This window comes from Myotis nattereri (genome assembly GCF_964212035.1).
Source record: "Myotis nattereri genome assembly, chromosome: 17".
Lineage (NCBI taxonomy): Eukaryota > Metazoa > Chordata > Mammalia > Chiroptera > Vespertilionidae > Myotis > Myotis nattereri.
Window position 1 is genome coordinate 15286785 of NC_138092.1, and position 17913 is coordinate 15304697.

At 37.9% G+C, this 17913-nt stretch overlaps 1 long non-coding RNA gene across 1 annotated transcript; it reads right to left on the reverse strand.

The window, feature by feature from the left end:
- Positions 1 to 441: 441 nt before the first annotated feature.
- LOC308533302 lies at positions 442 to 15662 on the reverse strand. The gene is made up of 3 exons (XR_013997049.1): positions 14716 to 15662; positions 12567 to 12628; positions 442 to 1366 (listed from the first exon to the last, which is right to left on the reverse strand). It is a non-coding gene; the product is annotated as an uncharacterized lncRNA (long non-coding RNA).
- Between the last annotated feature and the right edge of the window lie 2251 nt (positions 15663 to 17913).

The window sequence follows — 17913 nt, forward strand, 5'->3', positions numbered from 1 at the left end:
GGGAATAATTAGTTTAAAAAATCAGTCTATTACCATCACTGTCACTTACAGCATTCCCACAAGCGTGTAAACTGCGCCCCACACTGGTTCCCTGCTTTGGTGGGACTCTATGAATAAATTACATTTCCAGAGTCTGCCAGCTTTCCAATTCCAGCTTTCTGCACTTTGCAACACTGTTTTTCCTTCATATGTTGCATAATTTTTGTTTTTCCCTGTTTGTTTGTTTTTCCATCTTTGTGTTTCTCTAGCTCAGCAATAACTTTTGCAGGAAGAAATGGCCTCTCACATGGCCAGGGCTCCTTGGCACTTATGCCTTTAATTAGGTCAAATAATTTGGATGATGATTAAAGGAGCAAAACCTACTTTGATGGCATTCAGTCAGAATATTGATTAACATATGTGTCTGCATCCTCATTTTCAGAATTGGAAAATACAGAGATACAAGTGTGAGATTAAATTTTATTTTCTTTAAATCAATAAACTAGGTTCATTATGGTCTTTTTTTGTCAATCAGAGAAATACGAAGCATAAGCTTACAGATTTTCCAGTAACAATACAGAATTGTGAATTCTGATTCGGAGACACAAACACAGCAATCATTAGCGATTTGGGCTTGAATTTATAAAATGAATTGGCAAAGGTAATCGAAAGAAAAAGTTGTAAATAAGTGAAATCATTGGAGAAGATTAGCACATCCATTCCACAGCCCACCATTTTAATCCAGTCCCTTTGCAAAATGAAAGCTATTTGGACAGATCTCATCGGAAAAACAAAACTGACCAGATAGTCCACAGGTGATCAGTTCCAAAGCCTTCCCCCAGAGTCAGCCCTTCAAATATTTATCACATATGTATGTATGTTTGCTTGGATCATGATAACGTACCAGTTTGGGATTTTTGGACACTGAGCTAAAATGTCACCTGAGACCATCTGACTTGGACTGGATTCAGAAGCAACGTGCTTTGAGAGGCCAAAAGAGAAAAGAGAGGGTGAGAGGGAGAGCAAGCAGGCATGGGCAGCCCATGTTGCCAGCTCCAATATCCCAGTGCAATTACTTTGTGGCCATCCACTCCTTTCCTGCACAGGAGATAGGGCTATAAGTGCATGTTATTTTTTAATTACAAGGGGGGGTAGAAAAAATCCTGATGATGGGCTGGAAGGTGCCATTGCATTGTTATTTTTTCCTCTCCCTTCGTTTGCTGATTATGTGAGCCGGGCTCCTTTGCTAGCCGATGATAAGCAGAATTTCCATGTTCTCTGCATAATTAATCCATCTCTGCCTCTCTTCATGCCAACTCGCCCGTTATCGCCGGCACATGCCTGAATTGCAAAAGAATCTGCTCTTCAATTGGAACTTATTGATATTCTAAGAAAAAAAAAAGAGAGAGAGAAGGGGGAAAAAACTGAAAATCCTTAAGTTTAAGCCGCAGATTTTTAAATGGATTAATTTCGCTGCAATCGCAGCCATCTAAGGCGGGAAGGCAGGCAGAGCAAATTGAAAGCGTCTCCATGTTTGCAGAATGGGGTCCAGGACGCTGAAATGTACTGGCACAGCTCGCTTTTAAAGTCAGAAAATTACCATTCATTTACATCACATGAAATACTTTTTTATGCTAGAAATATTCAAGAGACGTCCTTTAAATGCCTGCTAATGCTTGATAACATTTCTAACTTTCAACGTTTTGCTAGACTTTGATATGACATGATAGGAATGCCTTCCAGTAGAGAATATTATATCTCTCTTTATCACATACTAGATTACATCATCTTTTTCTTAATCATCCCCAAGTAGTTTTTAAACAATGAAGTCTGTCAATGGTTATGTAGGATTTTGTGTGCTGATGGAAGTCAAGGTTAGTCATTTATTTTTTGTCTACCTACATATGAAATGTTTGTTTTTGCTTCATTTTTCCTCTTCAAATACCTAGAGACATTGAACAGAAATAAGAATTCAAAAATAATTTTAATTTCACATTAGTCGTTGTTTTGACTATGTTCTCAGACTTATTTTTGAGAGATCTCTTCTCACTTTAACGTGTAAATAGTCACACTTTGAAAGCTCCTTTGGCTTCGAAAAGATTTAGGAGTTGAAGTCATTCTACAAAGTGTACAGTTCAAGAATCACAAATGCATTAACTTCCAGTCCCAGGATGCTTGTAATTTCCAAACAAAATGACAGAACCTTGCTTCGTTGTTGATGTTTTAAGTTTTTGATCTTTAAATCTGTTGTATGCTAATTCCCCGACTCCTGAAATTGAACACTTGCTGGGACTGAGGTCCCCTTAATGCTCTAGGTTAGCTTCAGCAATGCTTTCTCCCTGCGTTTAGATGCTCACATACCTGCAGTTTGTGCTGGTCAGCCTGACAAGGCTCATGTGTTCTTTTAGCTTGGAGAGAACAGTTGTTAATATCAACCAGCAAGAAAATGGGAATTGGAATATCTAAAAATACTCACCAGTAAGTAGGTCCTACGCATTTTTAATTTAGTAGAGCCTCACCAGGCAAAATAATAACAATCATAATTTTAAGAGTATAACTGAGTTGAACACTACATTTCCTATGGAAAATGAGACAGTGAGCAGTGATATTCTTTGGAGATCATTGTTTCTGTTATGAAATAAGGATCTTCATAACTACAAGCTAACTTAACATAATATATTGGCATTGGGGTACAAAAGTCTGAATTGTTAATGAGTGATATAAATATTGACATTGTAGTTTTTCCTTAGAAGTAACCCAAAATGAATAAAGAGGTAAAAAAAACACGTTTAAGAGAAAAATGATTTTATAGCCATAGAAAAACAATGAATATATTGATGATTACAATAAACATAAGAACAGTTCAATGGCACAATGTAACTTAATCATCTTAATTGTAAAATCCCATATATTTATTAGGCTACCTAAAGGTTGGAAATAGAGGAAGCTTTTAGTTGCACATTGAGTAATTTTGTATAGTCAGCTAAACACTTTAAAGCAATTTTAAAAATGAAATGAAAAATGACTCTTCTTAAAATAGATGTAGCAAAAACATTTCAACCATAAATAACAATTTCACTGACCTTGTATACGCAACCCTTTCATTTAGAGGCATGAATTAAAAAGGACTTCAAAATTGCAGGTGTACCTGGGGAGAGGAAACTTCTGGGCATTCTGTTTTGAAATAAATTTTTTTATTTAAAACTCATCCTATAGTAGGCATTTAGTTCATATTTTGAACCCCCTACATAGAGTAGTTACAAGTATACTGATGGGAATCTATGTTTCTGTAAAAATTATATTTAATATTACTACTCTGAAATCATTCCAATTTTTCCATATATAACTAATAGTTATAACTTAGTTCACACAGTTTAACAATTTTTGTGAAATATGTGTTATGCTGGCTTTATTGTTATATTCTCAATTCACTGGATATTTTAAGTGAGTTTGAGGTATCACATTCCTAATTATTAGCACGTGTACGGATCTGAACACGAGTGAAGCAAATGGTTTCGAGGTGCTCAGTGTCAGATGACAGGCTAAATCAAATAGCAGTGATGCACTATGAAGTGCTAACTGCAAATATGATATGAATTAGCCATTTCACTGAAAAACCTAAGACACTGACATGGATTCATAAATGATGAACTGACTTATAATAGAAACAATTGAATGTGTTTTTTTTCTCCTTTTAAATTTGAGGATGCATTGAAAAGTGAGGAAGGCTATTACAAATGATTTTCTTGGTGTCAAAAATTGCTAAATTGTCCTCTTTTTTTGGCATTCGGGAAATGACAGCCCTTTATTTGTATTGTGCATGATGGGTGGATCCCTTTATCCTCTCCTTTTCTTTGTAGTTGGATGGAATGGAACTAGTTACCACCTTTGACTTAGCTTTTTGCTCATCAGACACCTCCATCTTCTAAAACATAAACTCTCCTTTGCTTATTCCAAAGAGTCAAAACGTATCAATTACATCTTCCTCACAGATGTAAGAGCATCATGCACGTCTTCAAAAGTGACGTATCTGCCGAAACCGGTTTGGCTCAGTGGATAGAGCATCGGCCTGCGGACTGAGGGGTCCCAGGTTTGATTCCGGTCAAGGGCATGTACCTGGGTTGCAGGCACATCCCCAGTGGGAGATGTGCAGGAGGCGGCTGATCGATGTTTCTCTCCCATCGATATTTCTAACTCTCTATCTCTCTCCCTTCCTCTCTGTAAAAAATCAATAAAATATATTTTTAAAAAAAGTGACGTATCTAATAATTCTTTTATTGATTCTTTGCCTTTTCTTATTCTAACTCCTGGGGGTTTAAACTCACTCAGTGCTGGGGAAAACTTAATATACTTAAACACCTTTCCCTTTCCTGTTCAACCTTCTCACATCAGGTGGTTCCTGTGATAGGAACAAGGTTCAAAGAGTCTTTAATTTCTCATTTTTTGTACCCAAACTCTTCAATGTGATTGTTCCTCTCCTCAGCTTCTCATAAGAATCACCGTGGGGCCCTGACCGGTTTGGCTCAGTGAATAGAGCGTTGGCCTGCGGACTGAACGGTCCCAGGTTCAATTCCGGTCAAGGGCATGTACATTGGTTGCGGGCACATCCCCAGTAGGGAGTGTGCAGGAGGCAGCTGAATCATTGTTTCTCTCTCATCGATGTTTCTAGCTCTCTATCCCTCTCCTTCTCCCTTCCTCTCTGTAAAAAAATCAATAAAATATATATAAAAAAAATCACCGTGGGTCACTGAATATTGTCATTCATCAGCTAAGAGGCGGCCATTCAGAATCTCCTGTTTATCCTGGCCCAGCTCTGTCCACTCAAGAGGGACTGGCACTTTGCGACTTGCCTGAATCTGTTAAGTGGTCTTCCCTCAGCAACAGTTTGTGGTAAAATCTCCACAGTTTTGTTCAATTCCGATAAAATGCATTCCAATTTTTCTTGCTTATTAACCTACAGTTTGTTTCAAGGTCTCTAACGACGTTTACCAAACTGTTTATCCTCAAGTATAGACAGCTTCTGTATGTCCTTTATTGGTATCCAGCGTTCAATATTTTACAAGTAGAGTACAGAATTTAAAATAGTTGAATGCCCCTCTCACTTGGAACATGAAACTGTGCTTTGAAGAGGCAAATGGAACTGAAAGGTCCCGGCCAGACCCCTGACTTGAGGATGATACTGCCACCAAGTCTCTCTGGGATATTTTCCACAGCCTTCTAGATATCAACTACAGTGTTCTAACCAAAAGAAGTGCATTTTCTTTAAAACTATCAAGGAAACGGTCTAAAGAAAAGACAGCTGCTGTTTCTGATTCTGAGTGGTCACTTATCATCTTTATGGCATCAATAATGAGGCCTCACCTTCCTCATTTGTAAGAATTAGAAAAATAATACCGTTTTCCTTCCCTTTTAAATCAGAATGACCAATGAAAAAGTAAACATCGCTGTTTTCCATGATGAGGCAATGATTAGTACACCCATGCCAAGCTAGGTGCCTGTTTGTGCCACCCTCATGACCATTATGAAGCCATAGCACCCCCACCTCTTTAAAGTATCTATATCCCAGGAGAATATCTTGGTCCTTCTCTGTGAGATAAAGTCTAGTTCACTGGTGTCCCCATTGAGGAGCGGTGCCCATATCTGAAGTCCAGCTCTAGTCTGACTACTGGACAATTTCATGCGGCTATTTTCTCCCCTGTCATGAGCATCAATCTCCCATGCCACTTGTATACATGTATACATTCCAATCAACTAAATCCCTTAGGTCTTTATTTTTTACTTTTTTTTTCTTTATTGATTACATATGTGTCCTTATCCCTCCCACCACCACCCCCACCCCACTCATGCCCTCACCCCCTTGTGTCTGTGTCCATTGGTTATGCTTATATGCATGCATACAAGTCCTTTGGTTGATCTCTCCCCCTACCTTCCCTCTGAGGTTTGATGGTCTGATCGATGCTCCTCTGTCTCTGGATCTGTTTTTGTTCATCAGTGTATGTTGTTCATTATATTCCACAAATGAGTGAGATCATGTGATATTTATCTTTCTCTGACTGACCTATTTCACTTAGCATAATGCTCTCCAGTTCCATCCATGCTGTTGCAAATGGTAGGAGTTCCTTCCTTTTTACAGCAGCGTAGTATTCCATTTTGTAGATGTACCACCGTGTTTTTTTTGTTTTGTTTTTTGTTTTATTTATTTATTTTTTTAATGCTTAAAGTATTACAAAGGGTATTACATATGTGTCCATTTTATCCCCCCGCCCTAGACAGTCCCCCAGCCCCCCCTATCCCCCAGTGTCTTATGTCCATTGGTTATGCTTATATGCATGCATACAAGTCCTTTAGTTGATCTCTTACCCCCCTACTTCCTGCCCCCCAACCCTCCCCGGCCTTCCCACTCCAGTTTGACAATCTGTTTGAGGCAGCTCTGCCTCTGTATCTATTATTGTTCAAAAGTTTATAATGGTCTCTATTATCCATGAATGAGTGAGATCATGTGGTATTTTTCCTTCATTGACTGGCTTATTTCACTTAGCATAATGCTCTCCAGTTCCATCCATGACGTTGCAAATGGTAAGAGTTCCTTCCTTTTTAGAGCAGCATAGCATTCCATCGTGTAGATGTACCACAGTTTTCTAATCCATTCATCTACTGATGGGCACTTAGGCTGTTTCCAGATCTTAGCTATGGTGAATTGTGCTGCTATGAACATAGGGGTGCATATATCCTTTCTGATTGGTGTTTCTGGTTTCTTGGGATATATTCCTAGAAGTGGGATCACAGGGTCAAATGGGAGTTCCATTTTCAATTTTTTAAGGAAACTCCATACTGTCTTCCATAGTGGCTGCACCAGTCTGCATTCCCACCAGCAGTGCACAAGTGTTCCTTTTTCTCCACATCCTCTCCAGCACTTGTCATTTGTTGATTTGTTGATGATAGCCAGTCTGACAGGTGTGAGATGGTACCTCATTGTTGTTTTGATTTGCATCTCTCGGATGATTAGTGACTTTGAGCATGTTTTCATATGTCTCTTGGCTTTCTGAATGTCCTCTTTTGAAAAGTATCTATTTAGGTCCATTGCCCATTTTTTGATTGGGTTGTTTATCTTCCTTTTGTTAAGTTGTATGAGTTCCCTGTAAATGTTGGAGATTAAACCCTTATTGGAGATAACATTGGCAAATATGTTCTCCCACGCAGTGGGCGTTGTTGTTGTTTTGTTGATGGTTTCTTTTGCTGTGCAGAAGCTTATTCACCATTTATGACATGCCACTTACCCCGTTATGTCATCTTTTTTTAATCATTAAAGGAATTCAAGCTGAAGTAACAACTAGGTAGCCCTTTATCAGTTAAAATTTGGTTAAATTTTAAAGCTTATAATGTCAGATTTTGGGGGTAAGAAAGAAGACCTGGTGGTACACTCATCATGTATTAGTTAGAGTAATGCTTGTTGCAGTAACAAGTAACCAAAAGTTGCATAATGGCTCAAATATATAAGAAGTTCACTTCTCCTTCATGAATGCTTGGTATTACTAAACACTATGTTGAAGGCTGTTCACTGATATGAAAATGCACTCATTTTTAGATGAACTACATATATTACAAAGTGGAATAAACATTATAATCCATTTCATTTTAAGTGGATTCATTTATATATATGTACATATATACACACTTATGTACATGAAATATGTATGCATATTTATACATGTCTTGTGAAGATATTCATACTATACAAATAATAAAAATATCATGGGAATATACACTGAAATTACAATAGTATGGGTGGCAGAATTAAATAAGATATTTCCTTCTCTCTTTTTGCTTTCCCAATTTATAATCTGTCTGCATTAGAGTATATTATTTTCAATTAGAATTATATTGATAAATATAAATATTATTTAGTTTAATTTCTACTAAAATTTAATTTAGTTTAGACTCTGTGTTCCATTTTTGAAAATCTTTTTCTATTCTGGTGTGTCACCAATGTATTTGTACTCCATTCTAGGTTTGTATCCTCTGGAGTTCTCAAAGTATGCCTACATTGCATGTAAGTTAGTGCTGAAAACATTGAATACAGCAGAGTCCTTCTCATGACACTGGAGTCCTTCTTCAAGGACTTTGTCTTTTTTTTAAATATATTTTTATTGATTTCAGAGAGGAAGGAAGAGGGAGAGATAGAAACATCCATAATGAGAGAGAATCATTGATTGGCTGCCTCCTGCAAGTCCCCCACTGGGGATCGAGCCCACAACCTAGACATGTGCCCTTAACCAGAATCGAACCTGGGACCGTTCAGTTCACAGGCCAATGCTCTATCCACTGAGCCAAACCAGCTAGGGCAATGGCTTTCTTTCCATCTATGCTCCTAGTGCCTACTACAGTGTCTGGTACATGTAGGTATTCAGGCATTCATTTAAATAAATTAGAAAGGCATTTGACTTTGGGTGGTAAACACATAATGCATTTTATAGGTGATGTGTTATAGAACTGTACACTTGAAACCTATATAATTTTGTTAACCAATTTCACCCCAGTAAAGTTAATAAAATATTAAAAAATAAATAAATTATAAATAATGTGGATATCAATTTATTAATCATACTACTTACTTGTTTTTGTTTATTTAATCAAAACATATATGTATATAATGTAGTTTTCTAAAGTTGTGTTTGTCTACTTTGTCCTAACTTGAGACATAGTAAGAGTGACAATAGAAATTAACACTTATTCATTCCTAATTTTGTGCCATTGATTTAAGTGTTTTACAGTATTTATTCATCTACTCATCAAAACAACCCATAAAGTAATACTACCACTGTATGTGTTTTATGATGTAAAGGTGCAAAGAGATTTACATGATTTGTCCAAAGTCACAGAGTAAGTTGCCAAACTAGAAGCCTAGCTCCAGAATCTATGTTTCTAATCAGCAGGTTCTACTGCCTTAATCATTTGCTGGGCTCTTAAGTGTTATCTACAAGTTTGTGCAAAAGGTCTCACCTTATGTAGCCATATGTTATAGTTAAGGTTCCCTGTCGTATTGTGAACAGAGTCACACAGTTAGCAAGTGAAGGAACTGGAATGCAAGTAGTCAACTTATTTCCCTTTCCTATACTATTTCTGAGCAAATAGAAATTCTACTTGCGGTGCATAGCTTATTCTTGGTGAACCTCCATACTGGCTACTAATGATCATTGCTTTCTTTCCTAAATATTTTTTCCAAACTATTTAATAATAAATCCCAAAATTTTAAAAATATAAAATATCAGGATTTCTGGTGTCTAATTTTATCCCTTTTAAACATTTTTGAACATTCAACTGCCAAGAGCTTCCTGGCATCCCTCCTGTTGAAGATTCCACAGAAATGACTAGCATGGTTGCAGGTGCACAGCTATAAGCTCTTTCTGGGCTGTGGGCTGCGATCTTTCCAGGCTAAGAGACCTGAACGCTTGCTACAGCATCTTGGTTCTTAGCTTTCTCCTTGTTTATCCAGGATTTCAATTCCCTCAACCATATTTGTTTACTTTTCTCAGTTTCATTTGACAGAAGATGGGTGTGAGGTAGAAGCACACGTTTTCTCTCATTCGTTAACTTTATATTGTCTGTTCTGTGAGGTGGACCAATCCTTTCCTCATTCTTATTCCAAATGTATTAAAAAAGACCATTCCTATTATTACTACCATTACATTATTATTTTTGTTGTTGTTAGCATCGTACTATTGTTGTTAGCAGCAGTATTAGCATTTTTGAAAGTCTAACTACCTCTGGATTTAATTTCCTGAGACAATCCTTTGCAGTTCATGCAACTTTTTAGAATGGGGTTTTGTATTTATGCCTCATATCCCATCTTTTATAACCACCATTTAAAGATTTTTCCAGAGATAACCATAACAAATGAGGCTGAAACTGCAAACAAATGTGCATTTTTAAAAATACTCCTCGCCCTAACTGGTTTGGCTCAGTGGATAGAGCATCCGACTGAAGGGTCCCAGGTTCGATTCCGGTCAAGGGCACATACCCAGGTTGCGGGCTGGATCCCCAGTTGGGAGCGTGCAGGAGGCAGCCAATCAATGATTCTCTCTCATCATTGATATTTGTATCTCTCTCTCCCCTCTCCTTTCCTCTCTGAAATCAATAAAAATATATTTTAAAAAATACTCCTCTATTTTACAATGTCCCCGTACCTAATACAACTGATTAGTTAGTAAAAATTAATTGTATTTTGTCAGCCCCTTTAAGGATATAATATTTGCATAGGAAATAGCCTATCACTTGTGCATGTAAGCATCTAGCCACTTTGAATAGTAGGCTTCTTAGATGATGCTTTCATTATATTATTTACAGTTAAGACCAATTGTGAAATGTATTTTAATGACCTAGAAATGTATTCATATTGGTCAATGCTCTTCATATTTGCTCAGTTGTGTTTGGGTTTGTTTTGTAATGTTTGATCAACCAATTTATTATTTTAACTTTCAGTACAGAATATACTTCTAACAAGAGAATCAACTTATCACTGAAATATCCTTAAGTGTAAAAAATTGCTGTGATGAGTCTGTCACTTTCTAGGCTCTAATCTTTCTTATTTCCTCTAAAACAATAAGTTTGTAACTTTTTTATATCTAAGAGTTTGGGAGAAATTAAGCCATTCAGTTATGGCAAAACAGGTGGCAATTTAGTATCATGGAACAGAGTCAGCTTTTATTTTTTTGGATACTTCTCCGTTTCTCCAATATTGAGGTTGTGATTATTATAGCTAAAATTTCTTTCATTTAGAATGTTCTACGATTATGCAATTATCTTCCTTCTTAGGTACTGGCTGTGGAACTGTTGCTATAATTTCATCTGAGCTGTCTAACTTCCCCCAGTTTGACCTTTAAGAAAACAGCATGAAAATATCCTAATGTTTCTCTCCTTTTTACTTCTCCAAATAATTCATATTACTTGAAAAGTTTCCATCGATACTAATTAGGTTACAAATTCAAAACAATTTTGGTAAAAAAAAAAAAAAAAAAAAAAAAAAAAAAAAAAAAAAAGGAACCCAAATTTTAGCCACGAAAGAGAACTTTTGGTTTCATAACTGAAGAGACGGTGGGATTAGCACTGGGCACGATGGGCTCTGTAGTCTTATGTGACATCATCAGGAGCTTATGTTTTCATAGCCTGGCTCCACTTTTCAGGCTTCATTCATTTTTTAAAACAATTTTTATTACATTTATTGGGGTTAAATAAGATGATACAAGTTTCAAGTTTCCAATTCTGTAATATATCATCTGTGTGTTGCATTGTGTGTTCACCATCCAAAGCCAGGTCTCCTTCCGTCACCATGTATGTGTGACCCCCTTTATCCACTTTTACCTCTTCCCACCCTCTTTCTGATCTGGTAACCACCATGCTGTTGTCTGTGTCTGGGAGTTTCATTTTTCATCGGGTTTTCTCTAGGACAGCCGTTCTCAACCTGTGGGTCACGACCCTTTGGGGGTCAAACGACCCTTTCACAGGGGTCGCCTAAGACCATCGGAAAACAAATATATAATTACATATTGTTTTTGTGATGAATCACTATGCTTTAATTATGTTCAATTTGTAACAATGAAAATACATCCTGCCTATCAGATATTTACATTACGATTCTTAACGGTAGCAAAATTACAGTTATGAAGTCGCAACGAAAATAATTTTATGGTTGGGGGTCACCACAACATGAGGAACTGTATGAAAGGGTCGCGGCATTAGGAAGGTTGAGAACCACTGAGCTAGGAGCAGCAAGATGGCTCCTGGCATGAGGCAATCATTGAACCTGAGGGGGATGCAGCATTCTTATTAGCCAGACTACATTACACCCACATGGCAGGGGGTTGAGGGCCATTGTATGGAAATTTGTTAACTGCATAAGAAGAGCAGAGTGTTACCACCAAAAGAAAGAAGAAAGAATGTTGTGTTTGCTAAGAAAACAGATGATCTCTTCTTCTTTTTCTTATTAACTCTTCAATCTTCTGGTTGAGAGTATAGCATGGCAAGCCCAGGTGCCTTGCTTTATTAGAACATAATTTTTAAGTAAATTAAGTTAATCTATTTGTATTATGTACCTATTATGTGGTAAGCTCTGTGCTAAAACGGCAGCTTATTCAAAATACAAGTCCCCTGCACACGATTTTAAAATTATTCTAGTATTTTGACCAATATTAGAAAATATCATTACATTCTCCCCTGGCCAAATGGTTCTTAGGATGGTTTCATTTATTATTGTGTAACAAACCATCTTGAAACACAGTGGCCTAAAACAATGATTCTCATTTTGTTTAGAAATCTGCAATTTGTATAAGGATCTGCGATGGTACCTCTGCTCTGCTCTCCTTGGCATCAGCTGGGGCAGATGGAGGGCTGAGCCCGAATCATCTGAAGGTCGTTACTGCTCTCATGTGCTTCGTGCTGACGCTGGCCATTGGTGAGACCTTAGCTGGGACTATTGCCCAGAACATGATTCGCCTCTCCACATGGTCTGGGCTTCCTCAGAACATGGTGTCTGGGCTCCAGTGGTGCACATCCTGAGAGAAGATGCAGCTGCGTTACCTGTTATGACTTACCTCTAAAAGTCACCCGGCATCATTTCTACTGCATTCTCTTCCTTGACACAGAAGAGCACATTCTGGAAAAGCAGGTGAAGAAGATTGGGTGGAAGTAAGTATATTTCTGTGGTCATTTTTACAAAACCTGACGTGCTATAAGGATACCCTTAGGAATGGCAATGCAACATGCTTACACTTCAATGTCCTGTTATCTTCTCCCAAGGGTCACTTATCTCTCTGTGCTATTACCCTCTGCACCATGGACCTAATTTTCTCCAATAAATACAAACGATATGTTTACTATTATAAGGTACAAGGAGACATGCAGCGATGAGAAAGACTGACGAGCTCCCTTAACAGAGTTTATTTCTGCCTGACATCCTGTATTAGAGGAAGAGCTTTCGAACAAGGAATCCCCTCTAATAATGACATCATCATTAGAGAGATCATATTTTGCCTCATAAGCCATACACCTGCATTTCTCTACATTGCCTTGTTCAAATTCTAGTTAAGCAGAAATATTAACAATAAACCAGTCGGTTTCTCTGTCCCCATGGAGGACTCAGTCACAAATTATTTTGATCCCAAAAATATAACTGTCCCTATAATACAAGTTCATAATCTATCTAAAGGGAATGTCATATCCTAAAATTGCAGAAACATCAGGTTTTTAGTAATAGGGTATCCCCAAAAAATGTATACACGCTTTTTTCTGATACCTCAACTGATGTTTCTTTTCAGACTCAACCCATTGCAATTAATTCAAAGTGTGTATACATTTTTGGAGCACCCTGTAGATATTGTGACCGATGTACTTTTTAAAGATTTGGTTCATTGGATGGCAGCGTGAGTTTTTAGAAACATAGGCAGCTTTTTCCTTTGGCCTCTTTTCCAGATCTTTCTCCCACCTATTACACTTGCATCCTCAAAATCCTGCTTACTTGCCTACTTCCATTTCTTCCTCGGAGGATCACAGCAAAAGTCACAGGAGGTTGCTGAACACAGCTTCGTCCTCAGCAGTCTGTGATTTTACACATAATGTAGGACAAAACTCAGGGCCACCGCTAGTCCATTCAGCACTTTACAGCTACCTCCTCTGAACAGAGGACCACCTTTCAGGGTCAAGGCCTGGAGAGGTGCGCTTCTCTCAGCTCTCACTACCCTGTCTGACCAGCAGGAGGCAGTGGCGCTGCCTGTTCTGGCTGTTGCTGATCTGTGGAATCATGTGAGCTTTGCAGAGCTGTTTGGGTGTCAGATCCAGCCTGTGGGCAATAATGGTTATAGCCTCTGTTCTGAAGAATATGTTTTTATGTACAACTGTCTTTTTAAATCCTGAGTCAGCACAATCTTCAAAACTAGGAGCTGAAGGTAAATCTTATTTTTTTTTTTAAATCGAATAGTTTATTATGGGGGGCGGGGAGGTGTCAGGGGTGTAAACTAACAAAATAGAGAGGATGGGAGCAGAGGGAGCCTTTGAGTGCCAGGCCTTGATGAATTCTGGTTGGTCAATCTGCCCCTTTGGAGCACAATTTCAGATCCGCCAACCAAGACTCCAGGGGTGTAAGAAACTTGCCCTGGGTCACTCAGCTAATAAGTGGAGAATTTCAATCAGCTAATAAGTGAAGGACCAGGATTAAAACTCAATTTGGTCTGACATTAAAACTTGTGCTCTTAACCCCCAGTGGACTCCCTTACTCCACTGTGAACCTTTAGTACTCATCCGTGTATCTTGGCTATAATATTTTACAATTTTACATAGTTTGGATAATTTGCAGGTCAATTTATCTACTGATATGCAGTTCTTTTTTTTTTGAGTTTTAATTCAGTAGAGTATAATGATTTGATTCTTTTTAATCAGCTGTACTCGGTGGAATTGTTCTGTCCAGTGTCTTTAATGGAATCTTGGGTAGATTTCACATGTTTCTGGCTAGTCTCGATTATTAAAATTTAGTCTAGTCCATTTTATAAATTTCCTATCCAGTTCAGAGTGTTCCCCTCCCCCATGCTGGTCAGATTTGTCATTAGAAGACAGGATTCTCAAAGGGGGGTTGTTTCTGTTTTGCTCCTCCTCCCATCTCCCCCAATTCATCACTTCTCCTTTGGGTCTAGCTGTGACACAGTTGTGGGCTGGAAGGATGAAAAGCAAGATTTCTCTTGTATCACTCACCTGCCGTGCTCTGGCTCCTTCAGATTCTGTTTAGGGTTGACATGAGGTGAGATTTTTGAGATCATGTCCAGCATCCCTAACCCCTTCTTCGCTGAGAACGCCTTCAGAAAACGGAGAGCTTTCTCCCGTGGCCCCAGTCAGCACTTGCATCTGGCCGCCCTTGGCAGGTGAGTCAATAGCTTCTGTCAAATTGCCACTCCATGCTCTCCACCTGCAGCCAAGACCTTCTTCTAGTTCCTTCTACCCTTCCTTTCCTACCCCATTTCTCCCTGCTCTTTCTTTATCTGTCTTTTCCTTCTTTCTTCACCATTTAATTAGCTCTTACTTTATAAACACATATACAACCAAGGCATATGAGCCATGTTCCAGGCCCTTAGGAATATACAGACTAACACCTAAAGGAGCTTAGGTGTTTGGGCTTCAGAAGGTTCGAGCTGCAATTGATTTGAGTAAAAACTTGAACAAAACACCCTTGTTTTTTTCTCGTTTGGAAATTGTAGGATTCTGATGATTAACCTGAAATATAATGATTTTTAATAAAGCAATTCCATTTATACAGCACCATAAATTTCTCCTTTTCCCATCCCTGTCAATAATTCTAAACTAGAAGAAGGAAAGACAATTTGAGATTGTTTTCAATTATTGCATTGTTATTATTAAGCCCCCTAACCAGAGGCCTACGGTCATGAAGCCTGGCCTGAGAAGTCAATTTCTGGCTATTTTTATTTGTTCAGCTAGAGTTGACATTCAATATTATTTATTAGTTTCAGGTATACAGCATAGTGATTAGACATTTATGTAATTTACAAAGTGATCCCCCCAAAAGTCTGGACCGATCGGACATCATGGATAGTTATTACAATGTTTTGACTATATTCCCTAAGCTTTACCTTATATCCTTGGGGCTGTTTTATAACTACCAATCTGAAATTCTTAATCCCTGCACATTTTTTCACACTGCCCCCTCAATCTGCCAACCCCCCATCCCACCTGGCGACTATCAGTTTGTTTTATGTATCTCTGAATCTGTTTCTGTTTTGTTTGTTCATTTATTTTGTGCCTTAGATTCCACACAAGTGAAATATATTTCCTTGAGTTCTATTATTGGGTTATTAGGAACCCCTGTGATTTCTCACAGGTCTGAGTTCACATACAAGTCAGCGCTATTCTTCGTTTCTTCTTTTACCATATTATTCTGACATAAAAAGTGACACATTCATAGACTATTCATAATAATATAGCTCCACAGCCATTTTCTCAAATATCCTTGAATTACCTCATTCTATAACTATTATTGGAAATATTTTTCTGAATAAAAATTAATTTAGAAAAACACTTCAAGGTTTATATTGATTGTAGAATTTATTGCTACTTTATTCTTGTAAAGTACATAAACTAAAATATAGGCTTCTTACACTACCAAATTTGTTTGATAAATGCACAATTTTCTCATAAGAGGTGGTAGCAGTTTATGTTTTCATTAGTAAGTGGGACTGGAATTCTACGTATAAATAACAAAAAGTTAAGAGGATGTTTTTATTATTACATGACAAAGGATCTTTTAAGAGATTTTTTTATTCAGAAAAACATTCATAAATCATGAGGTGGTATTATTATTAATTTAAAAATAGCTTATTTCTCTATACGGTTCTAGGGTTTATACACAACTTGAATTTCAATGTCTGCACCTGAAATTTCATACATTGCTAGCTGACTCTCAAATCAGGAGATTTTAAAGGATCAGTTGTATTTGTTTTAGGCTTTTTGTTTGTTTTTTTGCTAATACAAACAATGCCAAGGGACCCATTTCTTTATAATAAAAGAGATTAAAGCCAAGGATATGGATATTTGCAATCATAAGTTTCACATACTGGCTCTCTTTTATATTGTGTTATACGGTATGACACGCTTTTAGTTTGAAAATCAGAGTGCATACAGGTTCTTTTCATGATGACCACAGAAAGAATTTTTAAAGACAAAAAGAGAGCTCCTTCAGGGCGGAAGCTCAACCAGGCTCAGGGGCTACTTACAGAGGCATCACTTTTCTGTCAGAGGTGATGACTGAGCTGCATTTTTGCCAACAAGTTAGAGAATTCCACACCAGCCCTCAGAACTTAAGAGCAAGGATGTGAATACTGGTGAGCCCTTGAATTTTTTATAAAAGGATGGTATTCTAGTTCATTCAACTCATTTTGCATTCCCGACTCTGTCGTCACAGGCACTGAGCCCCATGCCGAAGCTCTGGTCCGGGGTAATCTGCCAGGGTTGCTCCTCAGACAAGAAGCAGAAGCGATACTTACATGCTAAGCTACCTACGTTAGACCACAAGGGTCTGCTGCCTCATTAACAAAACTGAGTACCCATGAACCCAGAAAGGTGACACTCCGTGATGTGAAAGAGTATTACCCTTCGAGCTCCCCTTAAGCGAGATGATTCAGGGCTGCCCTTGCATCCTCATGTGCCAAACTAAGAAGTTTCTGTATTAAGACCCAGGACCATGGGTCGAGAGGAGCCAAGGAAAACTCATCAAAGGCCTGGGAGGGTTGCATGGAGGTTCTAACCAAATCCTCGCTTTAGAAGGCAAAGGCCTTTTGTTTACTGTGTGTTTCCTCACTTGAAAAGTCTTGTTTGCTAATTCTCTGGCCAGTAAGTTACTGTTTTGAGAGTTCGGTGTAATTCAACCAGCATGTTCATGCCATTTTAGAAATAAGGAATGATCATTTAAACATCGTATTTAAAAATCCTTCAGAAATGAAACTAGCTTGTTATACTGTGATTCCTCTAAAAAAAAAAAAAAAAGGCATAAGGAGAGCTTTATTAACATCAATTTTCTCCTTTGGATGCCCTCTGTGGGAGGTGCTAGCCAAATTCAGATATGTTTCCTAGGACTCACCTCAAGGGCCCTTATTCAGGTAGAAGCCATAGAACGGTTCTTCCTGGCGTTATGAGATGTCAACTTATTGAGGATTTTTGCTCAATAGAGTGGTTGCTTATAAAGATGGAGGTTTTAAAGTTTCTACGTAAGGTTATGTGTTCATGTATAACCCTACTGAGATCCACTAACATTCTGGTATGTAAAAGAATACATCTATTGGCCACTCAGGAAAGATAACTCCCTTTAAGGAGACCTTTCTTCCCCCCCCCCCCTTTTCTTTTTTTTTCTTTAAGATGTAAGCAATGCTGTTCCTTGTTACTTTT